Source organism: Panthera onca, chromosome C1, assembly GCF_046562875.1.
Source record: "Panthera onca isolate mPanOnc1 chromosome C1, mPanOnc1 haplotype 2, whole genome shotgun sequence".
Taxonomy (NCBI): domain Eukaryota; kingdom Metazoa; phylum Chordata; class Mammalia; order Carnivora; family Felidae; genus Panthera; species Panthera onca.
This window is the reverse complement of record NC_138346.1, coordinates 185,938,538-185,962,517: the sequence shown is the minus strand read 5'-3', so window position 1 is coordinate 185,962,517 and position 23,980 is coordinate 185,938,538. Positions and strand designations below refer to the sequence as shown.

The 23,980-nt window shown below is 36.5% G+C and overlaps 1 protein-coding gene across 1 annotated transcript in view; it reads right to left on the bottom strand.

The window, feature by feature from the left end:
• ZSWIM5 (zinc finger SWIM-type containing 5) overlaps positions 1-23,980 on the bottom strand; it is a 258,359-nt gene that overhangs the window by 214,506 nt on the left and 19,873 nt on the right. The window lies entirely within an intron of this gene.

The following is a 23,980-nucleotide window of genomic DNA, read 5'->3' as shown; positions in this document are numbered from 1 at the left end:
GGAGGTATACATGTAGCTTTATAGGAAACTGCCAGACCTTTTTCCAAATTGGTTTGTGCTATTTCCAACAATAATGTATGAGAGGAAAGATCTAGTTGCTCCACAACCTCACATTTGGTGTTGTCACCACTGTACTATTCTTATACTTTTGCTATATGTTTGAAATTATTTCAAAATAAATACTTAAAATAACATTTATTTGTATTTACCTTCTGATAGTTTCATCCTAATAGATACAAAATAGGTACTGCTGCTATTCTCATTTTACAGCAACTTACACAAGGTCACACAGAAAATTGTTGGTATTATCCACTGACCAGTCACTCCACTTCATCCATTGTAAAATCTGACAGTAACCTAAAACCTTCCATTCTACTAGTAATCAGTGCCACCATGCTGGATGTTCAGCATCCATGTGAATAAGCAAATTGAAAACCTACCTTTAAATTCCTTAACTTTGATATTTCCAATGGTCTTATCCTACACTTCATTTCAGCTCCACACTCCCTTGGCTACACTTTAAATCTTATCACTGTCCCAAACTGTTCTTACCTTCTGATCACTAAGTTATATATCCCACTTTCTTCTAACTCCTTTACCTCTTGAGTGTTCACTCAATTATTCTATTATAGTTGTTCTATCTCACTTGGATTTTTCAGTCCATTAACTAGTCCATTGATTTTTCTCTACCTATTCTTTAATCCTTTCCTAAGTGCCTGGTACATAGTAATCACTTAATAACGATAAATGAAATTATTATTATCACCCATCTTAGATTCCTTGGTTCATTATTTTAATGTTTATCTACTTTTGAGACAGAGAGAATGTGTGGCACATGTGCGAGTGGGGAAAGGGCAGAGAGAGGGAGACAGGATTTGATGTGGGGCTCAAGATCATGACCTGAGCCAAAGTCAGTCACTTAACTGACTGAGCCACCCAGGCGCCCATCCTTGGTTCATTATTTTAATTCCTCTCTTATTATTCTAAAACCTGTTACTCAACTATCTTTATTTGACAACTACCTGGCAAAATCTTAATCCATCACTATCTACCTTCTCTATACCTACACCTACACTGACAGACACTTAAATAAATATCACATAATTAGGTTGACTGTTGCTATTGAAAATTCAGCTTTGCCAATTTTATTTGGGCCCACAACATTGTCAGGCATTCATATTATGTTTTCTTCATCAGCTTGTTCTCCCATTCTTAACATCAAACCTCTTCCTCTTTCTTCAAAACTCCACTTGTTACCTACACTCGTATGTCTCATGGACATTTCAAATTCAACACGTTAAAGACTGAACTCAACTTTCCCACCCAACATTGCCCTCAACTATCCAAATACATTCCTCTCCCTTCTCTAGACCCCTTATCTTGGCATCAAGGCCAAGATGACACTACCATAAGGCCAGAAAACTGGCAGTCATTCTTGTCTCCCAACTGTTGCCTTACTAGCAATCTTCCCAATATCTAATCAATCACAAAGTCATATTGACTACATTCTATATATGTCTAGAATTTAACCACTTTTTTTCATGGGTTCCATTAGCCCAGATCAACATTATTCTCTAACAGCTAGAGTTTTTCAAAACCCATTCTCTCTGCCTCCACTTTTACCCTAATTCCAATTCTTCCTCCAAACTGCACAGTTAGCTTTCTAATTGTCTTAAGAATCTTACAAGACCTTCTTTGATCTGACCCTAGCTAAACTCTCTAACTTTACTAAATTTCCTTCAGTCTTGTACATGTCACTCTCTCACCTCTAGGACTCTGCATACAGTATTCTCTCTACTTGACATACTTTCCTTAGGCGTCTTTTTTAAAAAATATTTTAGGGGCGCCTGGGTGGCTCAGTCGGTTAAGAGTCCGACTTCAACTCAGGTCACGATCTCACGGTCCGTGAGTTCGAGCCTCGCGTCGGGCTCTGGGCTGATGGCTCAGAGCCTGGAGCCTGCTTCTGATTCTGTGTCTCCCTCTCTCTCTGCCCCTCCCCTGTTCATGCTCTGTCTCTCTCTGTCTCGAAAATAAATAAAAACGTTAAAAAAAAAGATTTTTTTTTAATATTTTAATGTTTATTTTTGAGACAGAGAGAGTGTATACACATGTGCACATGCAAGCAGGAGAAGGGGCAGAGAGAGGGAAACAGAGGTTCCAAAGTGGGCTCCACACTGACAGTAGAGAACCCGACATGGGGCTTGAACTCATGAACCATGAGATCATGACCTGAGACGGACTCAGATCTTAACCCACTGAGTCATCCAGGCACCCCTTCCTTATACCTCTTAATCTGGTTAACTCTTACTCAAATTTCCAATCTCAACTAAACATCACTTACTCTAGGCTCTATCTAATTTTCCAGAACAGTTAGCCTGCTGTTATTTGTTTCTCACCTATACTGTCCCTGTCCTCAAAGAATTTACAATCTAATGTAAACAAACAATATAGAGTGGTACTTACAATATATAAGAAGCCGTACAAAAATGTGAGTCTTTTTTTTTTCTACCTGGAAGAGTCACAGAGAAGGTGACATCTGAATACAGTTTTAAAGGATAAAGAGATTTGGCAGTATAATGAAGATGCTACTTCCCCACTCCACAAAACACACACACATACACAGAGGGGGGAAATGTGGAAAGATAGTGCCTAAACAGATATATGAACATGTACATGTGCAAGGCATGAGCAGGGCTTTAGGTGGGGGCGAGGGGGAGAGAACTGGGAAGATCAGGGACAAGTAATTATAGTAGCATAAAGTTCAAGAGTATGAGACTCTTCAGTATTTCTCAAAGATGATCTGCAGACCATCTGCTTCAGAATCACCACACATTTGTTAAAATATGTTCATTTCTAGATCTTGTATGAGATCTAATCAATCAGAATCTCTGAAGTAGGGGGCCCAGTAATATGTAATCTTAGCAACAGCACAAGAGATCTTACATCAGAATTTGAGAACTGTAGCTGTTATTTTTAAAAGAGAGAAACTGACTTTTGTCCTAAAATGGGTCACTTGAGTAGTTTAATTTTTTATGTAAATATAAAGAAAGCAGGAAGGTTTAGTGATTAAAATTTAGCAAAATATTTTGAGACACAAGAATAGATAACTACACTCTACGTCCCTCCATCCCTGGTTACGAGGGACGATTAATTGTCTTAAACAAACCAAGACTCAGAGGGACACAAAATGACACATTTTGCATTTTGGTGGTAGGAAAAAAATTGCTCAATTCTTGGGGGATTCTCATAAAGAGACATTGATTGTGGGCTCTACAATGAGAACATACCCAAACTTAGCTGAGTACAACCTCTCTGTGACAACAGGGCCTTATGAAAGAATAGATTGTGGGGGCACCTGGCTGGCTCAGTGGTTAAGCATCCCACTTCAGGTCAGGTCATGATCTCACAGTTCATGGATTCGAGCCCCATGTCAGGCTCTGTGCTGACAGCTTAGAGCCTGGAGCCTGCTTCAGATTCTGTGTCTCCCTCTCTCTCTGCTTCTCTCTCTCTCAAAAATAAACATTAAAAAACAAAAAGAATAGATTCTGTTGTATGCCTGAATAGACTGGGAACTAAAAGGGTACAAAAAGGAATATCCTGGGTCAACTGGACCACCAAGAGAGTTAATTTGTCCATGGAATCATCCTCATTTGAAAGGACTTGACCAGCCTTCACCAAAATCTGGGCCAGTGAAATTTTTCTGTGTGGGGACCAGCAGCACCATGCATGGTGGTATCTGATATCTATACCATCCGGCAACAAAGAACAACAGTAATAGCCAACTGAGAGTCACCAAGATTCCTCTTGTTCAGAAGTGGAAATCAGATACACCTTCTGTTGGAATGAAAAAAACCCTCTGGTGCTTTCAGACAATAGAGGGGAAAGGGAAATGTCTGTATTTCAGACATTATAGGAAAGAGTGATACTGATTTTCTGTTAAATACAGCATATAGGGACTTGGGTTGGTCTTAATTTAAATTAGAGAAATAAGAGATAGACTGCATTTTCACTTTGAGTTTTGTAAAGCAGATCAGACCAGCTGCAAAATGTAAAACATTTAGTACAAAGTCTGGATCACTGCAATGTATCAATAAATGGTAGTCATTGTGATTTTTATTATTTTAGAGGGAGAGAATGGTTACAAGGCTTATAGTTTGAATACTGGGGAAAATTATCACAAACAAGGAAATTAGGAAAAAGATCTGAGTTTGTGGAAAATATTTGGCTTTCCACATGCTAAGTTTGAGGTAGAAGAAAAGCATTCAAATAGAAATGTTCATTTGTTTAAAATGCACCTCCTACTACTTCTGCTGGTTGAAATCTTACCTTCCTCTACCCTGTTTCACCTTCCAGCTTCCTTTCTGTCCCCACACCCTTTACAATTATTCTCACCTTCTTTGATCCTTTAGCAATTTGCATTTCTATTACTTTTTTTCACATTTTGTTTTATATCATAATTATTTTTCTCTCATATGCTTGTCAAATAGACTGTGAGTTCCTTAAGAGCAGGGAAAGGTTAAAGCCAAGCAGACTGTCCCACAGGATTTTGCCAGTGGTTGGTACTTTATAAGTCAGCAGCAATCAAGGGAAACACCCAGAGCTATACGTGCTCTAGCTAAAATCAATTTAACTTCCACACCACCATTTGCAGGAGGAACAGAAGCAAACCATGATCCTGTGTGATCCTAGCAAAATTCCCAAGTTCTCCCTTGATCAACACTAAAAGCTTCACTAGCTGCCTTGAAACTTCCAGGATTAATCTCATAATACCTTTAATGCCCCACCTCTCCAAAGGAGTCCAGAGCTCACAGGTTATCCCTCAATGCACAGATTCTAAGTCATTTTATGTATCTGTCAGCACTACTTATTCCCTTTCCCTTCCCCCACTTAATTTTTCTCCACAGTATTTACCACCAACTGACTATGTAATTGTCTATATCTCAGCTCTTAAATATAAATTCCCTGAGTGCAGAGGTTTTTTCTTGTGTTTTCTTCACTACTGTAATTTCAGAACCAAGAACAGTATCTGGTTCATGGCAGAGCTTAATGGATACCTGCAGAATAAATACATGGATACATATTTTATTTGTTAGTATGTGCCTATATCCGTAGGATATATTACTGAACAAGAAAAGTGTGGTCCCTAACCTTATAAAGCCTAAAGTCTAAGGGAAAAAATGACATTAAACAAGTATTACATAATTATGCATAATTATGAGAAATGCTCTGAAGTATAGGATATATAATAGGGAACTCTAATCTAGAGAAATGGGAAGGAGGATTCCAAGCTAGATTCTCAGAGATTATATTTAAGCAAAACTGAATAGGTAGGAATTAGGTGAGCAAAGAAAAGAAAAAGAAGATTTGAGACAAAAAGAATGTGCCAAGATCCTAAAAGGAACATATAGTTACGTGTTTAGCAGCTTTATTGAGAAAAAACTGGCATGCAATAAATTGTACCATTTAAAATGTACAATTAGTTATGTTTTGGCACATATTAAGTTTGATGCAAATTTTGACATACACACATAAAACCATCATCACAATCAAGATAATGACCATACCCATCTCCATCTACGTTGGCATATAATCTGTATTTACCCAACTAATATTTATTGGTACCTACCATATCAGGCCCTAAGTATACACTGATATATGATCCCTGCTCTTTTGGTACTTAAAGTTCAATGGGTGTCTAGATCAATGAAGCAAAATAAAGCAAAAGAAAAGGTGTAATGGTGTTTGGGGAGATAGGCAGGGACATATTTTGCAGGGCCTTGCAGGCCATATTTTTATTTTTATATAAAGAACAATGGGAAAGTTCAGTCCTAGATGAGTTCAGTCTTGGATATAGTGAGTTTGATGATCTAAAGAGATATGTAAGTGGACATACCCAGAAGAGAATTATTCCAAAGCTGGACAGAGTAGGAACAGTCTGCAAAGGTGACCGAGAAAGGGCAATTGGACAAAGAAAAATAAAAAGCATCCAAACTGAAATGGAAGAAATAAAGCTACTATCACTATTCATAGATGGCATGATCTTATATATAGAAAATCCTACAAATCTACACAAAAACTATTAGAGATAATAACCAAAGTCAGCAAGGTTACAAGATCAATATACAAAAACTAATTGCACTTATATGTACTTGCAATGAACAACCCAAAAATAAATGTTTTGAAAAATCAAGATACAGAACCTTACCATTGTCCTAGAAAATTTTCTCATGCCCTTACCAGCCAATCCCTCCACAGACAACCACTGTTTTGATTTTTTTAACTATTCATTAGTTTTGCCTATTGTAGAACTTTTTATTAAAAAAATCAAACAATATGTACCCTTTTAAGTGAGGCTTTTTTCACTCAACTTTGTATTTTTGAGATGTATTTATGTTGCTGCATGTATCGTAGTTTGCTCCTTTTTATTGCTGAGTAGTAGTCCATGTATAAATACAACAGTTTATTTAGCCATTCTTCCTTTCATGTACAACTAGGCTGTTTCCAGTTTGGGGATATTATGACTAAAGTTACTATAAACATTCTTGTACAAGGATTTTTGTTGACATTGTTGAAATGTGCTTTCATTTATCCTGAGTAAATACTTGAGTTTCTGGACCATAGCATAGATGAATATGTAGACCTTTTTCCAAAACAGTTATAACATTTTATACTCCCAACAACAATGTATAAGACTTCTTGGTTGCTCTACATCCTTGTCAATATTTGACTTTTTAATTTTAGCCATGCTGGCAGGAATTCAGCAATATATCACTGTGATTTTAATTTACATTTCCCTGATGATTAATGATGTTGAGTGTTTTTTAATGTGTTTATTAGCTATTTGTGTATAAACTTCTGTGATATGTTTGTTTACATCTTCTGCCACATTATATTTGGTTGCTTGTCTTTTTATTATTGAGTTGCAAAAGTTCTTTATATATCTTACATACCAATCTTTTGTCAAACATATGTTTGGCAGGTATCTCCCAAGTGACAAGTATTTATTGACTGAACTGCTTACAGTTTTTAAGTAATGTTATAGAACTTCTCTCTTTTAAGTCAAATACACTTGGATTTAAATCCTGGCTCTATCGGGGCGCCTGGGTGGCTCAGTCGGCTAAGCGTCCGACTTCGGCTCAGGTCATGATCTCGCAGTCCGTGGGTTTGAGCCCCGTGTCGGGCTCTGTGCTGACAGCTCAGAGCCTGGAGCCTGTTTCAGATTCTGTGTCTCCCTCTTTCTCTGACCCTCCCCTGTTCATGCTCTCTGTCTCAAAAATAAATAAATGTTAAAAAATTTTAAAAAAAATAAATCCTGGCTCTACCTACAACTACCTGTGGGAATTTGAATGACATACTTAATGGGGGGGGGGGGGGGCATATTTTCCCATCTGTAAAATGGAGATAATACCGCTATAGGGTTGCTGTAATGATTTAGACAATGGATTTCAACATATCTGACATATAAAAGGTTTTCAATAAATGTTCATTCTGTTCTTTTCTGATTTTAGTTTTATGATAATACAGCAGTTACTGCCTTAAAAAGCTGAACTGCAACTTTTACACTATAAAACTCCATAAAAATTTGAATTTTCACAATGGTAAAAATCATTGCAATAGTGGAGACCACAAAGGATAAGGGCTCTTGGGGGAAAAGTAATGTATCTTTCTTTTATTCTAGTTCAGTAACATATTCAAAATAAACCTGAATCTATAAGTAGTCAAATCAAATGAAATTCATCTGGAGGTAAAACTGAAAAGAAAAAGGTGAACAATTCAAATTGTGTTGTGCTAACAGTCATCTGCTATAGCACATGGAATATGTAAATGACATGCTATTGCAAATACAATTGTACTGACTGCTATCTATACCAGTTAGTTGTATTTCATCTCATAAAAATCACATAAAAATAGGTTTAACCCAAAAGCATTTTTTAGGGAATTACTTCAACATGTTAATAATACTTTCAAGTACAAGTTATACCAATAACTTACTATAAATAGGTTAGTGTAAGTTGTAGTAATTACTACAAATAAGAGTTACTATGCAGTGCACAACTTGCTTTATTATTTGCTGTTCTTGTATTTATTTGTTGTTATAAAAAATTTCAAGTTCTGGATCCAAGTTCTGTCCCCTTAATTTACTAGTTAAGTTAGCTCTTCAAATCTCATTTCTTTCATTTGTAAAATGGGGATAATAATATTATGTAGCTCATATCATTGCTATGAGGATTAAATGATAAAAGCTTATAAAGCCCTTAGCACAGAATACTTTTTTAAGGTTTATTTATTTTTGAGAGAGAAAGAGACAGGGCATGAGCAGGGGAGGAGCAGAGAGAGAGGGAGATGCAGAATTTGAAGCAGGCTCCAGGCTCTGAGCTGTCAGCACAGAGCTCTACACGGGTCACAAACCTACGAACACATGAACCGGAACTGCGAGATCATGACCTGAGCTGAAGTCAGACACTCAATTGACTGAGCCACCCAGGCGTCCCAGAATACTTTTTTTTTTTTTAATTTGAGAGAGAGCGTGCACATGAGTGGTGGAGAGGAGCTGAGAGTGAGAGAGAGCGAGTGAGCAAGTGAGAGACAGAGAGAGAGAGAGAAAGAGAATCTTAAGCAGGCTCCATGCTCAGTGCAGAGCCTAACATGGGGCTCAATCCCATGACCCCGGGATCATGACCTGAGCTGAAATCAAGAGTGGGATCTCAACCAATTGAGCCACCCAGTTGCCCCAGCACAGAATACTTTTAGCAGAGTAAGTCATCAGTAAATATTAGTTATTTATTACTGTTGTTGTTAAAGTATGTTAATCAAGCTTTTCTTAAGTTTCTGTGACTAGTCTGGGCTTCACATTTTCCAACTTGGAGAGGTACTAAGAAATGACAATCATTCATTTCTCAAACTCACTGGAAACACTGACAGATTTTATATTTTGCATTCTTCAGATCTCAACTTAAATGTCACTTTTTTGGAGAGATCTAACTCCAAAGCAGGTCCCTCATTTAAATTTAAATTTCTAATATGGTAAATATTGTTAGATATGACCCACATAAGCAAATGTTCTTTGGGAGTCCTCAGTAATTTTTAAGAGTGTAAAGGGGTCGAGACCAAAATGTTTGAGACTGATATTAATGAATTGTTTAGAAAATGGGTATTCTCATGATTCAAAATATATTATGGCCTGTCAAACTTCTGAGTGATTTATTTTTCCTTGTTTAGCTAGATTTAATTTGAGTAGTAATTAAGAATTGTACACATTAGGGGCACCTGGGTGGCTCAGCTGGTTAAGCCTCTGACTTCGACTCAGGTCATGATCTCACAGCTCGTGGGTTCAAGCCCCATGTGGGGCTCTGTGCTGACAACTCAGAGCAGAGCCTGAAGCCTGCTTTGGATTCTGTGTCTCCCTCTCTCTCTGCCCCTCCCCTGCTCATGCTCTGTCTCTCTTTCTCTCTCTCTCAAAAATTAATAAACAAAAATAAATAACTGTACACATTCACTTTTCTCTATTGTGGTTATGCTTACAGTAAGGTTGCTAAAGTGAATTACAATTTCAGGCTTTAGGTGTTTTATGTTTTTGTGTTTTTTTACTATGAACTAGAATTGCATAACTCAATGCAGTATGCACTAGTCACTTGGAGCCTACAGGAATCTATAATTGACAATTAAATTTATATGGTACTATGATTACTAATAAGTAAAGCTTGCTTACAGGACATAAATCTTCCCAAACTGTAAATCCATAGTAGTCTATGAAAGGGAAAATACTGGGAAGCGCTACATTCAAATTCTGTCTTCAATTCATCTCCCAGCCCCTCTTCTAGCCCTAACGCCACTGCCTCAGGTTAGCCACTCTTCTCTCACATTTTCTATCTTGTTACAATAGCCAGTCTACGTTCATTCATTATTCTCACCAATTCAACCTTTACTCTAAGATGAGAATGATCTATCTCAAAATCAAATCTGGCCATGTCAATTATCCTTGTTATTAAAAAGCTAGTATGGCTTCCCAGCTATCTACAGAAGCTACAAACTGACAGTCTACGAGTTGAATAAAGAATAAAAATGCAGGTTTTTTCCCCCATACACAAGTGTTTTGAAAATAGGAAGGTTTGAAATAGGGAGGATATCTGATTTCACTTTTAAAAAATTAGAAAATTTAGCAACACTCGGCCCAAATTTCCACATAGCAAAACTCGGCTGGAGCAGGAGAGAGAATGCCTAGGTAAGACAGGGCATATATGATTTGAGATTTCCAGTTTACCACAGTCCTTAATCCAGCTCACTCATTCACCTACCTGCTTGGTTCCCCATAAACAACTGAATCTGTGCAACCTGCTTTATAGGAGAATGTCTAAACTCCTTAGAAAAATAGATCCTTGATCATTTGAGTTGAAGCTAAATTTCCACTCTCAACTCCTATCTCTCTCTGCTTTTCCTTCACACACACACTGATCATTTCTCAACACACCATGTTCTTTCACACATTCTTTTACACTTGCAAGCTGTATATCTAGTTCCTTCTGCTTGGAATGTTCTTACATTTGTTTCCCCACTCCACCAGCATCTGAAGAATTCCTTTACTTCATCAAAATCCAACCATACAAGTAGGTGAGGAAACATAAATGAGATAATGCTTGTAAACATTTAGCACAGGTCCTGACATATAGCAATCTCTGATTAAATGTCCTTACAACAATTCTGAGAGGCAGGAATTATGACCCCATATTAGAGATAAGGATGTTATGGCTTTTATAAAGAAGATATGTACTTAGTCAAGACCAAGTAGCTAGTAAGTGACACACACAGTTGGAATTTGAACTCTAATCTTATCACCAGGCTATACTGTCTCTTTTTTATTTGACTCAAATGACAGAGAACTGCCAGATTAACTTTCCTAATATATTTGTGTCACTTTTCTAATCATGTACCCCCAACAATTCCTACGATCAGCAAGTCCAAATCATTCTATCTTTATATCCCTAACTGCCTATCAGTTCAGCCCACAACACAAATTTAATATATAGTCTCAACTAATTCAACTCATATTGCTGAGTAAATGAATAAATTAATGAGAAAACTTCTACTGTACTAATAATCTGTATTAGACAGTAGGATCTGAATACTTTCTTTAGCATTTCCCACATCACCAATCTTAATGTACAGTATGCATTGAATTTAAAAAACTTACTAAAACCTGTAATACACATATAAGCACTAGCAGTTTTTAATCTCCCCACAGATAACATTATTCCTCCAAACTTAAATACCAAAACTCAGCAATATCTATGTGTGTATTGATAGATATGTATGTAAACTGTTTTATTTCATTTTATAAACAAATGATCTAAAACAACTCAAATGCTGCACATACTATTATGAGCCTATTTATATAAAATTCTGTACCTGTATTTTGAGAAAGCTGTCTGGAAAGATGTTCAGATGACTTTTACATTTTTTCTCTGAATTTTTACAAATTGTTGTAATTAATTAGAGAGCATGTAAGTTTTTAAATAAAAGACAAGCTATTTAAACTATTTGAAAAAAAATTCTTTTTGAAGCCCCAACAGTAATGGGATTAATCATAATCCCTTCCACCCCACTCAGAAACATAGTGAATCACATTTGGGAAGTAAACATTGAAGTCCTAAGAATAGGCAGGTACATAAATTAGAGGACAATTTTAATTTTAGAAATACATATTATACATTCAAAGGCCATGAAATAACTTATTAAATTAAAAATGACTGGAGAATTACCAATATTTAGTACAGTATTAAATTTACATTATTTCACGATTATTAAAAAAGTAATTAAATTGATCTCACAACACAGCAATCTGGTTTTTTTTAGAAATCACTAGTTTTTCATATCTACTTTAGATATAATTTTTGGGGAAAAAACACATTTAACAGTACAGAACTAAGAAATTTCAACACAAGGATTTATTCAAACAATTAGCTGTTGTATCAGTTATTGAAAAATTCTGCCAATGGAACAACTACTATGTGTTGGCTTCCAAAATGTTCCATGTTCCTATATACATTTCAATTCCCTAAAGTTAAGCTTTGTTTAAAAAATTAAGGAAACGTCAGGGCACCTGGGTGGTTCACTCAGTTAAGCATCTAACTCTTGATTTCGTCTCAGGTCATGATCTCACAATTCGTGAGTTCGAGCCCCACGTTGGTGGCTCTGCACTGTCCATGCCTGCGTGGAATTCTCTCTCCCGCCCTCCCTCTCTGCTCCGCCCCCCCCCCGAATAAATAAACATTAGAAAAAGTTTATTAAAATGCCAAATACCCTCCTTTGTTGCTTTTTCAACAATCTCTAGGACTATATCACAACAACTAAGACTCAAAAATTAATTTTATATTGAAAAAATTAACATATGGTATTTCTTTGTTCTAAGGGTAGAAAGTCAGTTGAATTTGAATTGTCTACAATGGCATATAACTCACAAAGATTAATTTAAAACCGATATTGTCAGGGTGCCTGGGTGGCTCAGTCAGTTGGGAGTCCGACTTCGGCTCAGGTCATGATCTCACAGTTCATGGGTTCAAGTCCCACATCGGGCTCTGTGCTGACAGCTCAGAGCCTGGAGCTTGCTTTGGATTCTGTGACTCCCTCTCTTTCTGCTCCTCCCCTGCTCATGCTGTCTCTCTCTCTCTCTCTCTCAAAAATAAAATAAACATAAAAAATAACCAGATACTGTCTCTCAAACCAAAATCCATTGAACAGTTTCACAGCCTATCAATAGTGTGAAAGCCATTCTTGCTGAAGCTCTGCTGACTATTACATATCTTACAGAAATAGTTCAGTCTATTTCCATAAGATAGAAGGTCATACATATTAATATATTCCATAACCCCGTAAGAATCACAAAAGTGCAAAAGTTTCATTATAAGGAAATAAAACATGATCTAAGGAGCTTTGTGAGAATGAACAATAACCAATACTTCATCTAGAAAAGTGCTGAGGAATTACTGTATGGAACATTATATCACTATAACTAATTTTTGTTATGAGAAATTCAACAAATATACTTTACAAGAAATTTAAACTGGCCAGCAAATTATTTTAGCAAAATCTATACACAATTATTTGGAATTCCAATTGTTTCTGGCATTAAAAGGTAAAAGATATGTGAGATTTAAATGAGACTATTCAAGTAACAGTTTACCTTTTTCACTCACCTGCTGCCTTAAAGAATCATAAACCAAATTGATTTCAACAGCATATAAAAAGAATTATTCACCATGATCAAGTGGGATTCATTCTTGGGCTGCAGAGCTGGTTCATTATTCACAAATCAATCAGTGTGATATATCACATTAATAAAAAGAAAAGATAAGAACCATATGATCCTGTCAATAGATGCAGAAAAAGCATTTGACAAAATACAGCATCCTTTCATAATAAACCCCCCCAAGAAAGTTGAGATAGAAGGAACATACCTAAACATCATAAAAGCCATATATGAAAAGCCCACAGCTAATATCATCCTCAATGGGGAAAAACTGAGAGCCTTCCCCCTGAGATGAGGAACATGACAGGGACGTCCATTCTCACCACTGTTGTTTAACATAGTGTTGGAAGTCCTAGCATCAGCAATCAGACAACAAAATGAAATCAAAGGCATCAAAATTGGCAAAGATGAAGTCAAATTTTCACTTTTCGCAGACGACATGATACTCTACATGGAAAACCTGAAAGACTCCACCAAAAGACTGCTAGAACTGATAGATGAATTCAGCAGTATCATAGGGTACAAAATCAATGTACAGAAATCGGTTGCATTTCTATACACCAATAATGAAGCAACAGAAAGACAAATAAAGAAACTGATCCCATTTACAATTGCACCAAGAAGCATAAAATACCTAAGAATAAATCTAACCAAAGATGTAAAAGATTTATATGCTGAAAACTACAGAAAACATATGAAGGAAATTGAAGAAGACACAAAGAAATGGAAAAGCACTCCATGCTCATGGACTGGAAGAATAAATATTGTTAAAATGTCAATACGACCCAAAGCAATCTACACATTCAATGCAATCCCAATCAAAATTGCACTGGCATCCTTCTCAAAGCTAGAACAAACAATCCTAAAATTTGTATGGAACCACAAAAGACCCCAAATATTGAAAAAGAAAACTAAAGTGGGAGGCATCACAATCCCAGACATTAGCCTCTACCACAAAGCTGTAATCCATCAAGATAGTATGGTATTGGCACAAAAACAGACACATAGACCAATGGAATAGACTAGAGAACCCAGAATTGGACCCACAGATGTATGGCCAACTAATCTTTGACAAAGCAGGAAAGAGTATCCAATGGAAAAAAGACAAATCTCTTTAGCAAATGGTGCTGGGAGAACTGGACAGCAACACGCAGAAGAATGAAACTGGACCACTTTCTTACACCATACACAAAAATAAACTCAAAATGGATGAAAGACCTAAATATGAGACAGAAACCATCAAAACCCTAAAGGAGAAAGCAGGCAACGACCTCTTTTACCTTAGTCGCAGCAATTTCTTGCTCGACACGTCTTCAAAGGCAAGGGAATTAAAAGCAAAAATGAACTAATGGGACCTCTGGACTGCAAAGGAAACAATCAACAAAACTAAAAGGCAACAACTGACAGAATGGGAAAAGATATTTGCAAATGACATATCGGATAAAGGGTTAGTATCCAAAATCTATAAAGAACTTACCAAACTCAACACCTGAAAAACAAATAATCCAGTGAAGAAATGGGCAGAAGACATGAATAGACACTTTTCTGAAGATATCCAGATGGCCAACAGACACATGAAAAGATGCTTAACGTCACTCACCAGCAGGGAAATACAAATCAAAACCACACCGAGATACCACCTCACGCCAATCAGAGTGGCTAAAATTAACAACTACAGAAACAACAGATGCTGGTGAGGATGTAGAGAAATGGGAACCCTCTTGCACTGTTGGTGGGAATGTAAACTGGTGCAGCTGCTCTGGAAAACAGTGTGGAGGTTCCTCAAAAAATTAAAAATAGAACTACCCTATGACCAGCAATTGTACTACTGGGAATTTATCCAAAGGATACAGGAGTGCTGACTCATAGGGGCACATGTACCCCAATGTTTATAGCAACTCTTTCAACAGCCAAATTATGGAAAGAGCCTAAATGTCCATCAATGGATGAATGGATAAAGATGTGGTTTATATATACAATGGAATACTACTTGGCAATGAGAAAGAATGAAATCATGCCATTTGCAGCAATGTGGATGGAACTGGAAGGTATTAGGCTAAGTGAAATAAGTCAGTCAGGGAAAGACAGATACCGTATGTTTTCACTCATATGTGGAACTTGAGAAACTTAACAGAAGACCATGGGGGAAGGGAAGGGGAAAAAAATAGTTACAAACAGAGAGGGAGGGAGGCAAATCGTAAGAGACTCTTACATACAGAGAACAAACTGAGGGCTGATGGGCAGAGGGTAGGGGAGAGGGGAAAATGTGTGATGGGCATTAGGAGGGTACTTGTTGGGATGAGCGCTGGGTGTTGTATGTAAGCGATGAACCACAGAAATCTACCCCCAAAACCAAGAGCACATTGTACACACGGTATTTTAGACGATTTGACAATAAATTATATTAAAGTATATATATAATAATACACAAATAATCATAAACCACTATATTAATTTTTTAGCCTAAAAATTCTTCTAAAATCCTCCCAATCTTTAACATCCAAAATTCAGAAGGAAATCAAATCATATTATAAGAACACTTATAGGTTCAAAATAAAAATAAAGAATGTTCAAAAGAAAAATAAAGAAAAGATGATCTATTCAATGCTGCATTCAAAATGTAACCCAAATGGTTGTGAAGCTGAACTGACAGGATCCTGTTCAGGTTTTACTCATATACTCTGATTTGACCTTATTTGTTGAACAAATATTAATAGTCGTATTTTTCTCTCAAAAAAAATTAACCTGCTCAAAAAATGAGATAAAATGTCAACTTAAGTTGTAAGAAAAAGCATACATATTGGTTAAAGGCAACAGTATAATAACTGAAGAACTCAGTGTCAAATTAGCACTGCAAATACACTCTTAGTAGAGTGAACTAAAAACGTTCTTAAAAAATGAAATACTCTACTATTCAGAAAACTGAAAAAAATGCTAATATATAGCTCTGCAACAAATTTACTTCACATGATCTTAGTAAAGTCACTCTTAATATTAATACAGAACTGTATATTTTAACAAGCACTTCAGGTACATTATCTCCAGAAGCTGAACTCTTGGGAAAACTATCCTCCCATAAAAGGAACTACAAAAATTGCTACACACTTTTTTCTCCTACAATATGACCTTATAATCTTCTTAGGACCTCTAGGATCACACAGCAGTTAGCAAATGAGCCACATATTTAGATTAAAACCATCATGAAAATCATTCTTAAAGTTAGTTTTATAAACCACTCTTCAGTAAAACTTACAAATGTTTTGTCTCTTGTCTTCCTTTGTAAAAACCTACTGCTTTCTAAAAAATTCCATAACATGAGGAAAATTGCTATAGGTAAATCATAAAGGCAAAAAAAGATAAGGTGAATAAAATCAGTAACATATTCCCCATTTATGAAGTTACCTATTTGGTTTTTGTATCTACACTGCAAACTGAATTATTTCCTTTTGTTAAAATTATAACCATCACCAATTTAAACCATTTTGTACTACTGGAGGAAAAACTAATCTTGTATGAATACATAATAAGCCCATGATTATATTTATTTAATATATTGGGCTCAACAGTAGAGTTATTATTCTGCAACAGTACCAGCTAGTTTTTTCAAAGTCTGCACATTAAAGATGTGCAGAAGGCAAGACTGTGTGTTAACAAAGGCAATAAAGGTTTGTCACACACATCTGAATTTTCTTATTTATGGACAGGAAAAGAAATACAATTTCAGTATACAATGTCTTCATTTAACTGACTTTTCCCCCCTTCTCAATCACTCTTTTGAACTTAAACTGCTCATTTTATTTTTCACTATGTATAATTGAATATAGGATAATGATTAAGACCGTAAACACAAGCACCAGATTGCCTGGATTATAACCTCAGCTCCACCACTTAGCCATAGAGAAATTAGATGAGTTGTTTATGTGGGCATCATATCCTCATCGGTGAAATCGGGATAGTACCAGTACATACCTCAAAAGATTGTTTTAATTAAGAGTTAAATTAAGTTAAAACATCTTAACTGCATAGCAAATTGTTGGCACACAGTAAATGTTCACTATGTATTAGCTATTAATATTGCTGTTGTTGCCATTGTTATGCAAAAAAGTGAGAGGACATTAAGTGCCAATATTCACATAGTTTTAAAAATCAGAAGACTGTAAGTTTACACAACCAGGAAAGACATAATTATTTTTTAAAACTTAAAATTTAGCTTATAATTTTAATAAGAAATAACCAACTATCATATAAAATGAATGATGAGTTTGTACTGTTGATAATTTAACCTTTAGAATGAACATGAAATAGGGGCACGTGGATGCCTCAGTCAGTTACGCGTCCGACTCTTGATTTCAGCTCAGGTCATGATCTCACAGTTCCTTGGATCAAGCCCCATGTCAGGTTCCACTCTGACATTACGGAGCCTACTTGGGATTCTCTCTATCCCTGTCTCTCTGCCCCTGCCTTACTTGTTCTCTCTCTCTCACACACAAAATAAATAAACTTTAAAAAGAGAATTAACATAAAATTAAAATGTTAAAAAATGATTCTTATTCAAGTAACTTTGGAGATTTGAAATATAAGCTGAGAAACAAAAATATTATCTTTTTTGAAATTGTAGTTGACAATGTTACATTAGTTTCAGGTGTACAACACAGTAATTTAACAAGTCTATACATTATGCTATACTTACGACAAATGTAGGTGCCATCTGTCATCATACAATGCTATTATAATACCCCTGACTATATTCCCTATGCTGTACTTTTTATCCCCGTGACTACAAAAATATTCTCTTAAACAGCTCAAAGTAAGTAGGTAATGGGGAAGCAAGCACTCACTACTAAATAAAGTTCACACAAGACTAATTATCAAATTTATTTCTTTTTATTTTAAAACAATCTCATATATGCATACATGTTGCAAGTACATTTCAAATAATTTTTTAGGAGGGAGGAATACTTTTTTCCCCAGCTTTACTGAAGTATGATTGACACATAACAACTGTATATATTTAGGTTGTACAATGTAATTTTTTTAAGATGTACAATATGATTTATATACATATGCATTGTGAAATGCTTGCTACTATCAAGTTAACATTTCCATCACTTCATATAATTACCATTTGTGTGCATGTATGTGGGCATGTGCTCATGAGTGGTAAGAACACTTAAGATCTTTAGCAAACATCAAGTACGCAATACAGTATTATTAACTATAATAAATATGCTGTACATTATACCCTAATAATTTATTCATCTTATAACTGAAAATTTGTTACCCTCCAACCAACATCTCCTCTTTCCCCGACTCCCTAGCAACCACTATTCTACTCTATGGTTCTAGGAATCCAACTTTTTAGATTCCAAATAATTTTGTATGGGTCATCTGAGAATAAGTTGCTAGGCTCCAACAGTCCCTTTCAGACTGCTACCACTTGGTGCAGCCTTTTCCCTCCTTCCCTGTCTCACTTCATTTTCTCTCTGCTTCCACCAGGTTTGGACTGAATTTTTCAGGAAGGGAAGATAGAAGAAACAAAAGAGAATGTTAAGAGTTCAGGAACTAGAGAAAAGAGGAAAGAGGAAGAACAAGTATCACTTTCTGAGCTCTTACAATTAACTATTTTGCTAAATTATGATTCCCTATGTTCCTAAAACCTATCCAGAAAATAAAGAGTATAGAAAAATAATAGGAAAGAAGAAAAGAGTATGATACTGAAAAGGAAGAAAAATTTCTTAAATGTACTGAATCTTCATTCTTACTTATTTTATGCTTTCAACCATTAAGAGTTGTCATAGATTATAACAAAAGTATGAATTACAGTCAATCCCCTTTTCTCATCTTGTAATTGAAAAAACCCACACCATGCACAGGGGAAATTTAAGGTACTTAAGTTCACAGGCTATGCAGAGTAGCAACAATAACAGAGCAATTTCTATAACCTACAATCCTGACGACCCAAACTGTATAATCAATGATTAAAATTAGAGAGATATGCAAAATATACTTTTATTTTTTCAATGCTTACTTATTTTTAGAGAGAGAGAAAAAAAGAGAGAGAGACACACACAGAGAGAAGGAGAGAGAGAATCCCAAGCAGACTCCACGCTCCATGTGGAGCCCAAGACAGGACTCAATCTCAACACCAGCCCTGAGATCATGACCTGAGCTGAAGCAAGCTGGGGATCATTACCCCAGCTGAAAAAAGAGCCCAGTGCTCAACCGACTGAGCCACCCAGGCACCCCACAAAATATACTTTTAATAGCAAAACATTTCCCAGTTCTGAATCTTATTAAATGAGAAATAGGAGCCAAGAGAATACTCTTTGTCTTTTCTATAAAGCAATTCAGGGAGATCGAGCAATAAGTTATCACTTGATACTAAAGGGTAACCACCTCTGTAATGCAACATTATATTACCTCTCCCTCATTCTGTCTCACTCCCTTTTCTCTCACTCTTGCTTCCGTAGGACAGCATTTCCTAATAACACAATAGCACATTAAAAAGCATTTCCCAGGGATGCCTGGGTGGCTCAGTCGGTTGAGTGTGCGACTTCGGCTCAGGTCATGATCTCACACTCTGTGAGTTCGAGCCCTGCATCGGGCTCTGTGCTGACAGCTCAGAGCCTGGAGCCTGCTTCGGATTCTGTGTCTCCCTCTCTCTCTGGCCCTCCCCCCGTTCATGCTTTGTCTCTCTCTGTCTCAAAAATAAATAAATGTTTAAAAAAATTTTTTTTTAGGGGCGCCTGGGTGGCGCAGTCGGTTAAGCGTCCGACTTCAGCCAGGTCACGATCTCGCGGTCCGTGAGTTCGAGCCCCGCGTCAGGCTCTGGGCTGATGGCTCGGAGCCTGGAGCCTGTTTCCGATTCTGTGTCTCCCTCTCTCTCTGCCCCTCCCCGGTTCATGCTCTGTCTCTCTCTGTCCCAAAAATAAGTAAAAAAAAAGTTGAAAAAAAAAAAAAGAAAAAAAAAATTTTTTTTTTAAAGTATTTCCAAGGTTGCCTGGGTGGCTCAGTCAATTGAGCACTGGGCTCTTGATTTTGGCTGGGGTAATGATCCCAGCGTTGTGGGATGCAGCTCCACGCTAAGCATGGAGCCTAGTTGGGATTCTCTGTCTCTTTCCCTCCGCCCTTCTTCCCCACTGGCGTTCACGCTCTCTCCCTCTCTCTCAAAAAAAAAGAAGCATTTCCAAGTTCGCTGAAAAGCAGGAAATCTTCCATTTGGTGACCTGCAAAAATAAGGACCACAGGTTCCAGATTGGAAAGGAAGAAGAAAAATTATCTCTATTGACAGAATAAGTGAGTTCAACAAGGTTAGAGGTACAAGATCAATATATAAAAATCAATAATATTTACTAGCAATGAACAATCTAGAAATGAAATCAAGAAAACAATTTCATTTACAGGGGCACCTGGGTGGCTCAGTCGGTTAAGCATCGAACTCTTGGTTACTCATGATGGCACTGTTCGTGAGTTCAAGCCCCATGTTCGGTTCTGTGCTGACAATGCGGAGCCTGCTTAGGATTCTCTCTTTCTCCCTCTGTCTACTCTCTCCCCTGCTCATGCACACATGCTCTCTCTCTCAAAATAAATGAATAAACTTTAAAAAAAAAAGAAAAAGAAAACAATTCCATTTACAATAACATAAAAAAGGATCATATACTTAGGAATAAATTCACCCAAGAAAGTACAGGATTTGTATTTGGAAAATTACAAAACACTTTTGAAAAAAGTTAAAGAGGACCCAAATAAGTGGGGAAAGATCCCATGTTCATGAATCAGAAGAGCAGATATTGTTAAAATGGAATGGTGGACAGAATAATCTCCCCACTCAAATACGCCCACATCCTAATCCCCAGAACATGGCAAAAGGGACTCTGCATATGTGATTAAGTTAAGGTCCTTAAATGTGAAAGTGTCATTATCTGAAAGTGCCAATGTAATCACAGTGTCCTTGTAACAGGGAGGCAAAAGGCTTAAAGTTAGAGACAGCAAATGTGACAATGGAAGCTGAGGTTGCAGTGATATGCTATAAAAACGGAGGAAAAAGCCATGAGCCAAGGAATGTAGGTGGCTTCTAGAAGCTAGAAAAAAGCATGAAAAGAGACTTTCTCCTAGAGCCTCCAGATAGGACACAGCTCTGCTAACAACTTGATTTTTTTTTAATTTTAGTATAATTAATATACAATGTTATATTAGTTTCAGGTGTACAACATATTGATTCAACAATTCTATACATTACTCAATGTTCACCACAATAAGTATAGTCACCATCTGTCACTGTATAATATTATTGCAATATTATTGGCTATATTCCCTATACTATACTTTTTTAATGTTTTATTTATTTTTGAGAGAGAGAGCATGAGTGGGGGCAGGTCAGAGAGAGAGGGGGACAGAGGATCCAAAGCAGGCTCTGTGCTGATAGCAACAAGCCCGATGTGGGCCTTGAACTCACGAACCATGAGATCACTACCTGAGCCGAAATCAGACTCTCAACTCACTGAGCCACCCAGGTGCACCCCACCCCGTGATATACTTTTCATCTCCAAGACTTATTTATTTTATAACTGGAAGTTTGTAACTCTTAATCCTCTTTACCTATTTTTCCCATCTCCCCCTCCCCCCACCTCCTCTCTGGCAACCACCGGTTTGTTCTCTGTATTTAAGAATCTGTTTGGTTTGTTTGTTTGGTTGGTTGGTTGGTTGGTTGGTTGATTTTGTTTTTTACATTCCACATACAAGTGAAGTCATATGGTATTTTTCTTTGTCTGACTTACTTCATTTAATGTAATACCCTCTAGATCCATCCACGTTGTTGCAAATGGCAAGATTACATTTTTTGTGGCTGAGTAATATTCCATTGTATATATTTACCCTATCTTCTTTATCCATTTATCTATTAATGGACATTTGACCAACAACTTGATTTTTGTCCATAAAGACCAATTGCAGATTTCTGACCTCCAGAACTATAAAATATTAAACTTGTGTTGTTTAATCCACTAAATTTGTGGTCTTTTTTGGGCAGCAACAGAAAACTAATACAAATGGCAATACCCACTTATATATATAGATAGATAGATCTACAGATTCAGTGCAATCCGTATCAAAATCTCAGCTAGCTTTTTTGCAAAAACTGACAAGCTGATCCTAATATTCATATGAAAACTCAAGGGAACCAGAACAGCCAAACCAATTTTGAAAATGAAGAACAATAATAAACAAAACAGTATGGTACTGCATAAAAATAAACCAATGGAACTGAATCAAGAAGTCAGAAATAAACCCGCACAAATACGGTCAAGTAATATTTGACAAGGCAACCAAGAATATTCAGTGGGGAAAGGATAGTCTCTTCAATAATGGTGTTGGAAAGGAGCGCCTGGGTGGCTCAGTCGGTTAAGTGGCTGACTTTGGCTCAGGTCATGATCTCACGGTTCGTGGGTTCGAGCCCCATATTGGGCTCTGTGCTGACAGCTCAGAGCCTGGAGCCTGCTTGAGATTCTGTGTCTCCCTCTCTCTCTGCCCCTCCCCTGCTCACGCTATCTCTCTCAAAAATAAATATTAAAAAAATAATAAAAAATTTAAAAAAATAATGGTGTCAGGAAAACTGGATACCCACATGCAAAAGAAAGACTGGATCCCTACCTGGTACCACTCACAAAAAATTAACTTAAAATGGATTAAAGAAATTATATATAAGACCCAAAACTGTAAAACTCCTACAAGAAAATATAGGGGAGAAGCTTCTTTACATAGGTCTTGACAATGGGTTTTTTTTTGGATACCAAAAACATAAACAACAAAAACAAAAATAGACAAGTCGGACTACATGAAACTAAAATGTCCTGCACAGCAAAAGAAAATCAACAAAGTGAAAAGACAACCTACAGAATGTGAGAGAATACATGCAAACCATATATCAGATATGGGGTTAATATCCAAAATATATAAGGAACTCATACAACTGAATAGCAAAAAAACAAACAATCGGGTCTTTAAAAAATGGGCAGAAGATGTGAATAGACATTTTTCCAATGAAGATATACAAATGACTAGCAAGTACTTGAAAAGATACTCAACTTCATCAGGGAATTGCAAATCAAAACCACAATGAGATATAATCTCACACCTGTTAGAATGGCTATTATAAAAAAAAAAAAAGAGGAGGAGAGATAACACATGCTGTCGAGGATGTGGAAAAAAGGACACTCTGGTGCACTACTGATAGGAATGTCAACTGGTATAACCACTATGAAAACAGTATGAAGTTTCCTCAAAAAAATCAGTAAATGAACTACCATATGACCCAGCAATCCCACTTCTGGGCCTCAAAGAAATGAAATCACTATTTGAAAGAAATATATGCATTCCCATGTTCACTGAAGTATTTTACAATAGCCAAGACATGCAAACAACCTAAGTGTCCATCAAGGGATGAATGGAAAGAAAATGTCGTGTGTGTGTGTGTGTGTGTGTGTGTGTGTGTGTGTGTGTATGTGTATATATAGAAGAGAATATTATTCAGTCATAAATAAAAGAAATCCTGCCATTTGTGACAACATGGATGGGCCGTGAGGGCATTTATTTAGGTAAAATAAATCAGAAAAAGACAAATACTGTATGCTCTCACTTTTTTTTAAGTTTAATTTTTTTTAAATATGAAATTTATTGTCAAATTGGTTTCCATACAACAACCAGTGCTCATCCCAACAGATTCCCTCCTCAATGCCCATC